Genomic DNA, 11,417 nt, shown 5'->3' on the forward strand with positions numbered 1-11,417 from the left:
TGTTGCTCCACTGCATTGTAGCTTGCATAACTAGAGTATAAGAACTATAAGAAATACACTGTCATCCATATTATTGTTTCTCTGCACATGATGAACCTTTTTTTCTGCTGCTCTTAAGGTATCTGTGTCACTGGTTTTAAGCAAATGATTAGACTTAATGTAGTTTCTTCATGTTTCTTATGCTTGGAGTTTATTGATATTTTTGAATGTGTGGGTTTATAGTTGTCATCACACCAAATATTGGAAGACATTCAGTCATTATTTCTTCCCACACCCTGGCTCCTCAGAGAGTCCCCTTCCCCATCCCCCACCCCTCACCCCCACGGTTTTTCTTCCCTGTGTTTCTTTTTGAACACTTTCTATTGCTAGGTCTCTAAATTCACTTCTCTCTTATTCTGCAATGTAATCTGTTATTAATCCTACTTGATTAGGATTGATTCCTATTTTTTTTTTTTTCTGTTTATTTTTGAGAGAGACAGAGAGAATGTGAGCAGGGGAGGGGCAGAGAGAGGACCGTACAGAAGATCCAAAGCAGGCTCTGGCTGACAACAGAGAGCCGGATGTGGTGCTTGAACTCACAAACCATGTGATCATGACCTTGGCTTAAGACAGGCACTTAACTGACTGAGCCACCCAGTCACCCCGGATTGATTCCTATTAATTACTAATCCTGTCAATCTTATTTTTCATCTCAGACATTATGGTTTTTATTTCTAAAAGTTCAGTTTGAGTCTTTTATATCTTTCATGTCTCTACTTAACATGTTCAGTCTTTCCTCTAGATTCTTAAAAATACCAAATACAGTTATAATAACTATTTTAATGTTCTTTGCTCATTCTATCATCTATACTATTTCTGAATCAGTTTTAACTGAATGATTGATTGGACTTTTTTTTTTTTTTCCTAATTATGGATTGTGTTCTTCTTCTTTGAATGCTGGACAATTTTTGACCAGATGCCAGACAATGTAATTGTTGAGTGCTAGGCATTTTTGTATTCCTATAAACATTTTGTGCTTTGTTATAAGACACAGTTTAATTTCTTAGAAACAATTTGATCCCTTTAGGTCTTGCTTGAGTTAGGACCATAACAGCATGTAGGTCTAGGGTTAAGTTAGCCTCATTACTGAGACAAGGCCATTCTGAGTATCTACTACTTTGTGAAGTATGAGGTATTCCACTTTGCTTATGAGGCACTGTTACAAGTCCTATGATTGTTCCCTCTAATCCTTTTCAGGTAGTTCTCTTTCCTCAGCCTCAGGTACTTTTCTCTTACACACAGGCTGATCTGTACTGAGCTAAATACTAAAAGGAGAGGCTCTGTAAATATAGTCTCTTTTCTGTGTGGCTCCCTCTTTCCCAGTACTCTGCCCTGCAAAATGTAGCCAACTCGGCTTCCTCAGGTTCCTAGTTCATATCAGGGAGACTGCTGGGCTCTTCCTGGCTTCCCCCAATCCCGGTATCTTAGGAAACTTTCTCCAGGCAGTAAACTGGGGTAATCAGAGAGTTTCATTTGTTTCCTGTCTCCATTGGCTGATGTTAAATGCTTCAGGACCATGACTTCATATATTTTGACTGAATTTTCAGTTGTTTCAGGAGGGAGGGTAAATATGGTCCCTGTTTTTCCATCTTTTTATAAACAGAAATTTGTATCTTTATGTTTTAGCTGTACATCATGTTAGATGTCGTATGATTAGGTATTTTGTTTCCAATCTGACAATATTTGTCTTTTATTAAAACATCTTGCCATTTACATTTGCCATAATTATTGATATATTTAAGTTCACATCTACCATCTTAACGAGCTACTGTGTTACCTCTTCTATATTCCTGTTCCCTTACTTCTTGCTTTCTTTTGGATTTTTTATTATTCCATTTCTCCCCCCATTAGATAAGAAATCATATGCTCTTTTAAGTTTATTTTTTTTGAGTTATCTCTACACTCAATATGGGGTTCAAACTCACAACTCCACGATCAAGTCGCACACTCCTCTGACGGCGCCAGCGAGGTGCCCCCCAAAATTATATGCCTTTTTACCATTCTTTTAATGTTTATGCTCACTTATAGTGTGCATCCTTTTTCATAACAAATGAAAATTTTGAACAAGTATTTCATCATTAACTTTGTCATCTTTTTAAAGCAATTGTCAATATGATTCAGGAGATTCAAGCCACTAAAGAGCAGAAATACAAGTGCACAAGAAATATTTGACAAGAGAAGACGTTTTTCTGTTTTTTAAATAGGCTGGCAGATCTCAGAAAATTAAAAGAAAAAAATCATAAAAGATAAAGGCAAAATTGGAAGCAACACAAGGATATTGTCAAAAAAACAGTAAGAGACATAGAAGGAAAGAATTAGAAAAGCAGGGAAATGGAAATAGAAATAAAGAATGTTAAGAGGATCAGAGAGAAAGTAACTGTTGTGGAAGGATGGCAACGGAGGCCCAATTTATGCAGATGAAAACAAAAACAATAGGACAGACTAAATATTTAAAGATATAATTCAAGAAAGTTTTACAGAAATAAAAGAAGATATGAATCTATAGGTTGAAAAGGATCCATCTGTCCCAGGAAAAATTCACACAAAACATTTAACACCAAGGCATATTCTAAAAAATATTTGTACATCCAGATAAAAAGTTTGTCACTTATGGGTGCTTGGGTGGCTCAGTCGGTTAAGCATCTAACTTCAGCTCAGGTCATGATCTCACGGTTCGTGAGTTCAAGTCCCACATCGGATGAGCTTGTGCCCCACTTCAGTTGAGCCCCTCTTCTTTCTCTCTCAGTCTCTCTCACTCTCTCCTTCTCACTCTCTTTCTCTCTGCCCCTCACTCATTTGTGCCCTCTCTCTCTCAAAAAAAAAAAAAAAAAATTGTCACTTATAAGTGGAGGCATCAGTGGGCAGATTAGGCTGACTCTAAGTTTCTCCACAGCCTGGGTCAATGCTAGAAGACAGTAATGTCTAAATTAGCTCAAAGAAAGAATAATTCAAGAACTTTAAATACAACCAAACTGTCTTTTAAGGACTAAGGCAAAAGATTGAAAAGCCTCAGCCTCCTACCTCCCATAAGTTTATCTTTAAAAATTACCAAAGGATAAATGTCAGCCAATCAAACATAACAGCATAAATTATTATATATAAAAAAGAAAGAGTGGCATGTATAGGACAGAGATTGAAACAATCATGGCAACTGTGATTAAAGAATAATATAAATGTTATAAATAATGGCAATGAAGAAATAATAATAATAAATGGAGAGGAGAAAGGAGAGTACAAGAGGCAGCTGATGACTTTCAGAAGAGACTCACTCTGGGGATTAGCCACAGCTAATGTGAATGAATCACCTTACCTGATATTATGCCCCCTTTCTGAAGGCAGCCCACATGCAATGGCTGGTCAGTGCAGAAATCTAAGGACCTAGTCCCCTCGACTTGATTTGTAACAACTCTGAGGAGCCTCCCCACTCCAGAGCTCCCATGGGATTGGCTGGGGCCTTTGCTGTGACTGCCTCTCAGCTCAATATTGTGGTGCAGTGGCCCTGCCAGGTATGCTATACAACTCAAGAAACTCTATGCTATTGGAGGTATTTGTGGTATTAAAAAAAAAAAAAAAAAAAAAAAAAAAAAGACACCTGTGGTATTTGTGGCAAAACCATACAAGAGATTATACCGCTAAGGTTCTAAAGCAAAGCCTTGCCTTTTATGGCAGACAGTTATGTCTTTTGAAAGACAGCTCTTGGCATACTACTGGCCCTGTCAGAGATGGAGTGTCTGATCATAGCCTATCAGCTGACCAGACAGCCAAAACTGCCTATGATGAGCTGGCTTTGTCAGACCAACCAAGTCATGAGGCCAAGTGGAGCCATCAGCAATCCACTATAAAAGGAAATGGTACTAAGGGATCAGGCATGAGCAGGGCCAGAGAGAATATGTGAACTTCACAAGCGAGTGACCTGAACATCACGTCATCCCCATTGTGGCATCAATGCCTCTTCTTCAGCTCACACCTGTAGCCACATTGGGGCCAAGGGGTATTTGAGACCATCTTACTAAGGAGAAACAAAGCCTCGTTTTCATGTTGATCAGTTCAGTATATCAATACAAAGCCCAGAAGAGACTGCTGCCACATCACAGCCCTATGTGCGGCAGCCCTGAGAGGCAGCAGGGAATGACATCCTTCTCATGGACACAGCCTTGGGCACCACTCCTCACCACCCACTTTGTGAGGAAGGAGGAAGCCTAAAGTCAGAATACACATGGACTCGTGGTAGGTGACAAAACCTTCAGCTGGTTGAGGAAGAGCCTGGCAGGAACACAATTGGGAGGTCAGAGGAAGAGACATGTGGATGCACTTATGGAATGAGTACAAAGTGTGTGAAGATCACTGAATCAGAGGTTGATGCCACCAGAGAACATCCACCACAAAAGAGCAAACACAAAGTAGACAGAATGACTCAACCAGCTGGCATCAGCTGGTCTCTCATTGCCACCTCAGGGCTGGCACAATAGGTACATGAAGAGAATCAGTGGTGGTAAGGAGTGGAGGTCACCAAGACCAGTCTGTCAACTGCTGCTTCTGAGTGAGTGTCCAACCTGCCAGTGACAGCAACCCACACTGAGCCCGATACAACACCATCCCTGAGACAATCAACCAGACACATTAGGGCAAGTTGAGTCTATTGGACCCTCTCCATCCTGGAGAAGGGTGGTTTAACCTTGTCTGTAATAGACGTATTCTGTCGATGGGTTTGCCTTTCCTACCCACAGAGCCTCATGCTCTGTTCCTGGGGCAGCCTAGACCATGACTATCAGCACAAGGATGTAAGGCCCACTCCTCCTGCCCCAAATTAGGACAACTCTGAATGGTCACCCCAGCCCCAGAGCACCCCCTCAAGGAGCAGATGAGGCCTTTGTTGTAACTGTAGCACAACTCAGGTTCTTCCTCTGCCAAGACCACTCTTCTCCCACAGGTATTGATTCTAAAAACACTTCTCAATAAACCTAATGCACAAAAGGCTCCATCTCAGAGTGTACATCCTGGCGAACCTGCTTACAGTAGAGGACAAGGCTAGAGACAAAAATACCAGCCTAGGCCAAAGTGTATAAAGGGCCCTCTCCTATATACTATCCATTGCTGATCCAATCTAGGACTAATAGGCACATTCTAACAGGAGGTTCTCAATGATAAAACTGCTAATTCTGATTTCCGAGTTTCCAAAAAGGGATCCAGTGTTGATAGCCTTGAAGGTGCACCCAGGGTCTGGGCTTCTGAGTTAGAAAATTGGGATTTCAAAAGAGAACAAGCAGAGTATTGTTAAACTGACTAATACACTAAAAATAAAAAGGGTCATGTTTGCAGTCACAGGTACAACAATATAACTTGTGTTAAATAATATCATACGAAAAAATATGCCCTGTGTGAAATTTCTAAACAAACAGAACAGCTTCAACATGATAGCAAATATGAGAATACTGGTCTTCTGATTCAGAAAAATGAATTGTCTAGAGAGAAGCTTAATAAACCAGATTAAAGCTATAATATATCTGCAGTAGTTGTTTGTTGTCTAGCAATGCCTTCAGTGAATCCTGCGAAAATTTAAATATTGTTCTATAATAGAAAATTGCCAACTCTGGCCAAAGAGAGATCGAAATTTAGCTCCTACACCCTCTTTTTTCTCCCTTCTCTTTCTGTTTCTTCTCTCAGAGGTATTTTTTCCTGCCACAAAAGCCAAAAATTACCAAAACTAAAAACAAGCCCTTGAAGTCATATAAGGCTATTTAAAGCACCTGAAACAAGAGAGTGACTCTAACATGTCTTCCTTGAATTTGAATTTTTACAGATGCCATATTTAAAACTTCATATTAATCTATATCTCTATTCAGCTTACCAAATTGAGGTATCCAGCAATTAAATTTACTGTAATTATTATTTTATCACACTTGATTAAATGATTTTTATATATTTAAAAAAAAAACAGCCTGTACATATAAAGACCATGGACAAGTCCATATTGAAACATAACAAAATAATGTGCCAAAAGTGATAAAACAATAACTTGGGGCCCTAGAGAAAATAATTGTTCAAATTCAATAGTGGAAATACTGGCAATTCAATCAGAGAGTAGATAAGAGCCCTAGTGGCATTTAGTTTTCTCAATCAATATCCTAACAGTAAACAACTTTTATTTCCCTCCAGAATTCTTTACATTCTTGTTTGCTCATCAAAAGATCAGTGTCTGTTTATACTGGGTCTTATTTTTAAAACTGCCAGGATCAATTGAGAAAACACCATCTATGGTTTGTTTGGAACATGGGTGCCACATGCATTAGTAGTATTTCAGTAAAAGGAGTAGACAAGGCTCCCTTTTCGATTTCTGAGCATCCCTTTCCCAACACGCATAGCCAGACTGGCTCTATCACCACAGATCTTCTGCCTGCAAACTCAGAAGGAGACAGGAAGTGAGTCAAGTAACCTACATTGTTAAGAGCCAGGGAGGAAAAGAAAGAGCTTCAGAAGTATCTAGGTTTCACTTACGTCTTTCCAACATGATATAAAAAGTAAATCCTTCAGAAGAGGCAAAAAAGAAAAACACCTGGATGATCTGAGAACATGCATTTGGCTCCTAATTAGTCTCTTTGCAGGACATTTTGTTTTCTTTTCCACACATTCACTTCACCCAATCCAGATTCCCTTCCCTTGAGTGCTGGATGCAGCACTCAACCCTGTGGGCTGCCCTCATTTCTATCGTGTTACATAACGACAATTGCATCAAAACACATCCACACATTTTTACATCTACAAATTGCCTGATACTAAACAACTCTGGTCTGCTTTTGCAAAATTTCAGCTTTTATTTAGCTAAGCCAAAAGTAAAACAAATAAACAAATGTCCTATTTCTCTTAGGAAACTGCCTACTAGCAAAACTCTTCTGGTCAAATATATAAATTTTTGCTCCCAGAGGGCCAAGATAACACATGTGCCTATAAATAGCAGAGAAAGCTTTTCTGGAAAGTAATACATGAAAATGGGTTATGTCAAGATCCTTTCTTTCTGAGCCTTGCGTCAGCCCTGATGCATTTCCCCAAATGGCTGTGCTGCTGAGCCTGCTTATTTTCAAGTCAGTCTGGTCATTTTCAGCCATTACTTTTGCCAACAGAACAGAAGAAACAGAGAGGACTTTTGTAAGTAATCTTTTATCCTGAGCACTGCCAAGTCATTCTTTACTCAGGATAATACTGTTTTCTTGTAATTGCCCAGCCTGTTACAATAACGGAATATTATAAAACACTACCTTATTCATATTTTATTTAGCTGAAATTTTAGCTTGCCATTTCCCAATTCCAGAATCCAGTTTTAGCAGTAACCTCATACTCTTTCTTTGCATCCTGCCAACAAAGGCCAGTTCTTACTTGGGCTTCTGACTTGGACCAGTTGGTGACACGAACTTGGGAAGTGGGAGGCGGACCTCTCATCCCTGTTGCCTCAGATTACGCCAACTTGACTGGCTCTCTGCCTAGGAGTCGCCAGGATGGCCAAAATGCAGATATGCTCCACTCTGTGACTCAGAAAATTCACTCCATTCATATAAAAATTAAAATACATAGAAAAAAAGATCACGTCTCTATCACTGTTTAATTTACCTGCAAAGTTCCAGCCATACCAGTCATCAAACTCACTATGTTATGCACATTCAGCAAAAACCCCAAAAGATGCTTTCTTAAAATTATTGCTTTTCATGTTTCTATCTAATAAGCATTTTTTTCTCCAATATTTTTTAACAATAAAAATAAATTTAAAAATAAATTTAGAGAATTTTTTTTTTTTTTTAATGTACAGAGAATACACATATGTTCCCTCTGCCCTGTGGTATACTTTCCCCAATTAGCACCTTGCACTAGTGTGGTATACCTGACGAACCAATATCATTAACTAGAGTCTTTAGTTTACGTTAGGGTTCACTGTTTGTGTGTGAACATTCCATGGGTTATGACAAATGCATAACGCATGTACCCATCATTACCGTAGCGTGCTGCCCTAACAATGTCCTGTGTTCCACCTATTCATCCCTCTCCTACCTCCCCACCACTCCCCAGGCTCCTGGCAACCACTAATCTTTTTACTCTTTGCCTCTTCCAGATATCGTATAGTTGCAATCATACAGTATGTAGTCTTTTCAAACTGACTTCTTTGACTTAACAACATACATTTAAGGTTCCTCCATGTCTTTTTATGGCTTGATAGCTCATTTCTTTTTATTGAGGAATAATGTTCCATTCCTGAGAAGGCATCTATTTCTTCTCCTTCCTCCTCCTTCTTCATCATCATTGCTATATGCCAGGCATTATCCTAAGTGCTTTATATGCATTAATCCTTTCAACAACTTTATAAGATAGGTACTAGAAATATCCCCATTTTACAGATAAAACAGAGGAAATATTTCACAGAGGAAACAGGGCAGATAGCTTAAGTAATTTGCCTGAGTCTACAATAGGATTTAAACTCAGGTAGTCTGGCTCTAGGGTCCCTGCCCTTAACCACTGTAATATACTGCTTCATGTAAAAGTGTCTACTATATTTTTTTCAGAGATGAATCTTCTTTTATTAATTCACAGAGCTATACTGAATATACAATTATATATAATTGAATTAGGTGTGCTCTTTATTATTTCTCAGGAAGAGTAGCTCCTCTTTCCTACATGTTAAACCCTCTTAGTTTTATTTACTTGAGTAACTATGTAATGAGTATCTTCTTACCTACATTCAGCAATATCAATGTGTAAAATTGGTGATAGTACTAGGTTCATCATCTAATCTTCAATTCACATTCAACTGCCCTATTATATAGTATTTCCACAAAAATTTCAGATATCTTAACCAAAACAATACTTTCCAACATCAGTTATAAAAAGTAAGATATTAATTTTACAAGCTTATAAAACTTCCAGACTGACTAACACGGGGCCTACTTATAGTCATGCTGTTGTGAGAAGTCCTAGGAGAGCTACTGCATCAATCCCAATACCACCTCCTTTGGGCAACGCAACAACCTGGTAGGCAAACCTAGCAGGAAACCTACTCCTGAAATACTGATATCGAAGTCATTTATCAGCCAGCAAAACAGTTGATTTTTAACTCATTAGTAGAGTTACAGCCTGCAAATTTCAGAATTTCACCCGTGTTTGCAAGAACTTGTTTAGCTTCTTCCACCACCCCTCCTGGAAAGCTCCAACTGAAGGTCCCATGCCTAGCTGTCCTAAATATAAATGGTCCTGTAGACTAAAAGAGCTTCACTGTAGGGAACAATGGCGCTGGGACTTTTGCTGCACTGATCATCCTTCTGATCAAAGATGACATGACTAATACTTTTCTTCTGCGGGCACCTCTGGGAGAAAAATCTGATACACCTCAACCTTCTCACCCTCTTAGCCAGTGGCAGGTATCCTTTGCCTAAGGCATCATTCTCCAATCTAAATATGTACATTTAGGGTACCTGGCTCAGTCTGAAAAGCATGCAACTCTTGATCTTGGAGGTGTGACTTTAAGCCCACATTGGGTGTAGAGATTACTTAAATATGGAAATTTATCATGGGGTTGCAATAACTACTTAGATAATGGAAAATAAGACTAGTCCAGATCATTTACAGCTTAATGTTTAACTTCCATATTATGAAATCAATGTATACTTAATAGGGACCAGAGTAAAAGCAGGGGAAAATTCTGTCCAGGAATGACTACTTCTTCACTCCATCACCCCAGAGAAGTATAAGTTCATTTTTCAGCAACTTGATTTCTCACTGGATTAAGGATCCTGAGGAGTGAGACCTAAGAAAACAGTTAAGAATTTGTGAGAACTGAGGGAGGGAGTTAAGATGGCAGAGCAGCAGGAGACCCCGAGCCTGTCACATTCCTGAAACACAGCTAAATCAACACCAAACCATTTTGAACACCTAGGAAATTGATCTGAGGATTAACACAACAAACTGCAAAACTTGAGCCACAGAACTTGGCAGGTACATGGTGTGGAGAGGTGAACTGAGGGAGAGAAAAGTTGTGGAGGGTAGGGAACTGTTAGTGCAGAGAGAGAACAGAGAAAGAGAAAGAGGGAGAGTGCGGTGCATCGGGATCATGCAAGAAAAGCACTCCCCCAAAAAGTAGAGAGAGAGAGGAAGAGTGAAAACATTCACAGGGGACTGAACAAGAATTCTGTTCCCCAAAACCATTGGCAGGAAGACAGCTTGGATACAGACAAAGTAGAGGCAGGAGTAGAGGAAGCCTGAGACAAAGGAGAGGTGCTTGATCACAGGTCAGTGAGAGCGCAAATTTCCTGCTCCCTAGAGCTGGATGAAGCCATTTCCACCTCTCCCACGCATGTGCATGTGCACCACACTGATCCACCCCAATAAGCTAAGCAGCGCCACCTAGTGGAGAATGGAGCCCTTACACCAAGCTCCACCCAACTGCACCCTCCAACCATATCCCCTAGAAGACGACCAAAGTCACTCCACCTCCTTAGTGTACAGACTATAGAAGGCTTCATAGTTTCAGGTCGAGGGGAAACTGGATGTAACTTCATTTGGGTTTCATTCTGTTTGCTGGTTCATTTATTTACTCATTTTCTTTGCTTCTGTTTTTGCTTGTTTTTTTTTCTTTCTTTCTTTTCTTTTCTTCCTCATTCTTGGATACAGAAAGAGAAAATTTGTTTTTATTTTTATTTTTTTACTTTATTTTTTAAATTATTCTATTTCATTTTCTTTTATTTTATATTTTATTATATAAGTTTAAAAAATTTTTAAATGTTTCCTTATCTTTTTTTTCTTTCTCTCCCCTTTTTCCTCTGTTCTTTCAAGCTTCTTTCAAAAACCAAAGCACCTCTAGGATCTACCTTCCTTTATTTGACTTTTTGTTTTGTTTTTAATTTTTAATTTTCATCTTTTACTTTATTAATTTTATTCTTCCTCCAAAATGACAAAACAAAGGAATTTGTCCCAAAAGAAAGAACAGGAACAAATGACAGCCAAGGGCTTAATCAACACAGATATAAGCAAGCTGTATGAACAAGAATTTAGAACCACAAAAATAGGAATACTAGCTAGGGTTGAAAACAGCGCAGAATTCCTTTCTGTGCAGATAAAAGAAATAAAATCTAGTCAGGACAAAATTAAAAATGCTATAACCAAGATGCAATCACAAATGGATGCCACGACAGCAAGGATGGATGAAGCAGAGCAGCAAATCAGCGATATACAAGATAAAATTATGGAGAATAATGAAACATAAAAATAAAGAGGTAAACAAAGGCAAAAGATCACAATACAAGACTCAGAGAACTCAGTGACTTATTAAAAAGGAATAACATCCAAATCATAGGAGTCCCAGAAGATGAAGAGAGAGAAAAAAGGGCAGAAGGTTTATGTGA

General features: G+C 38.9%; 1 pseudogene; it reads right to left on the minus strand.

The window, feature by feature from the left end:
* Nucleotides 1-7,861: 7,861 nt before the first annotated feature.
* On the minus strand, nt 7,862-9,966 carry LOC115506419 (annotated as a pseudogene).
* Between the last annotated feature and the right edge of the window lie 1,451 nt (nt 9,967-11,417).

This window comes from Lynx canadensis, chromosome F2 (assembly GCF_007474595.2).
Source record: "Lynx canadensis isolate LIC74 chromosome F2, mLynCan4.pri.v2, whole genome shotgun sequence".
Taxonomy (NCBI): domain Eukaryota; kingdom Metazoa; phylum Chordata; class Mammalia; order Carnivora; family Felidae; genus Lynx; species Lynx canadensis.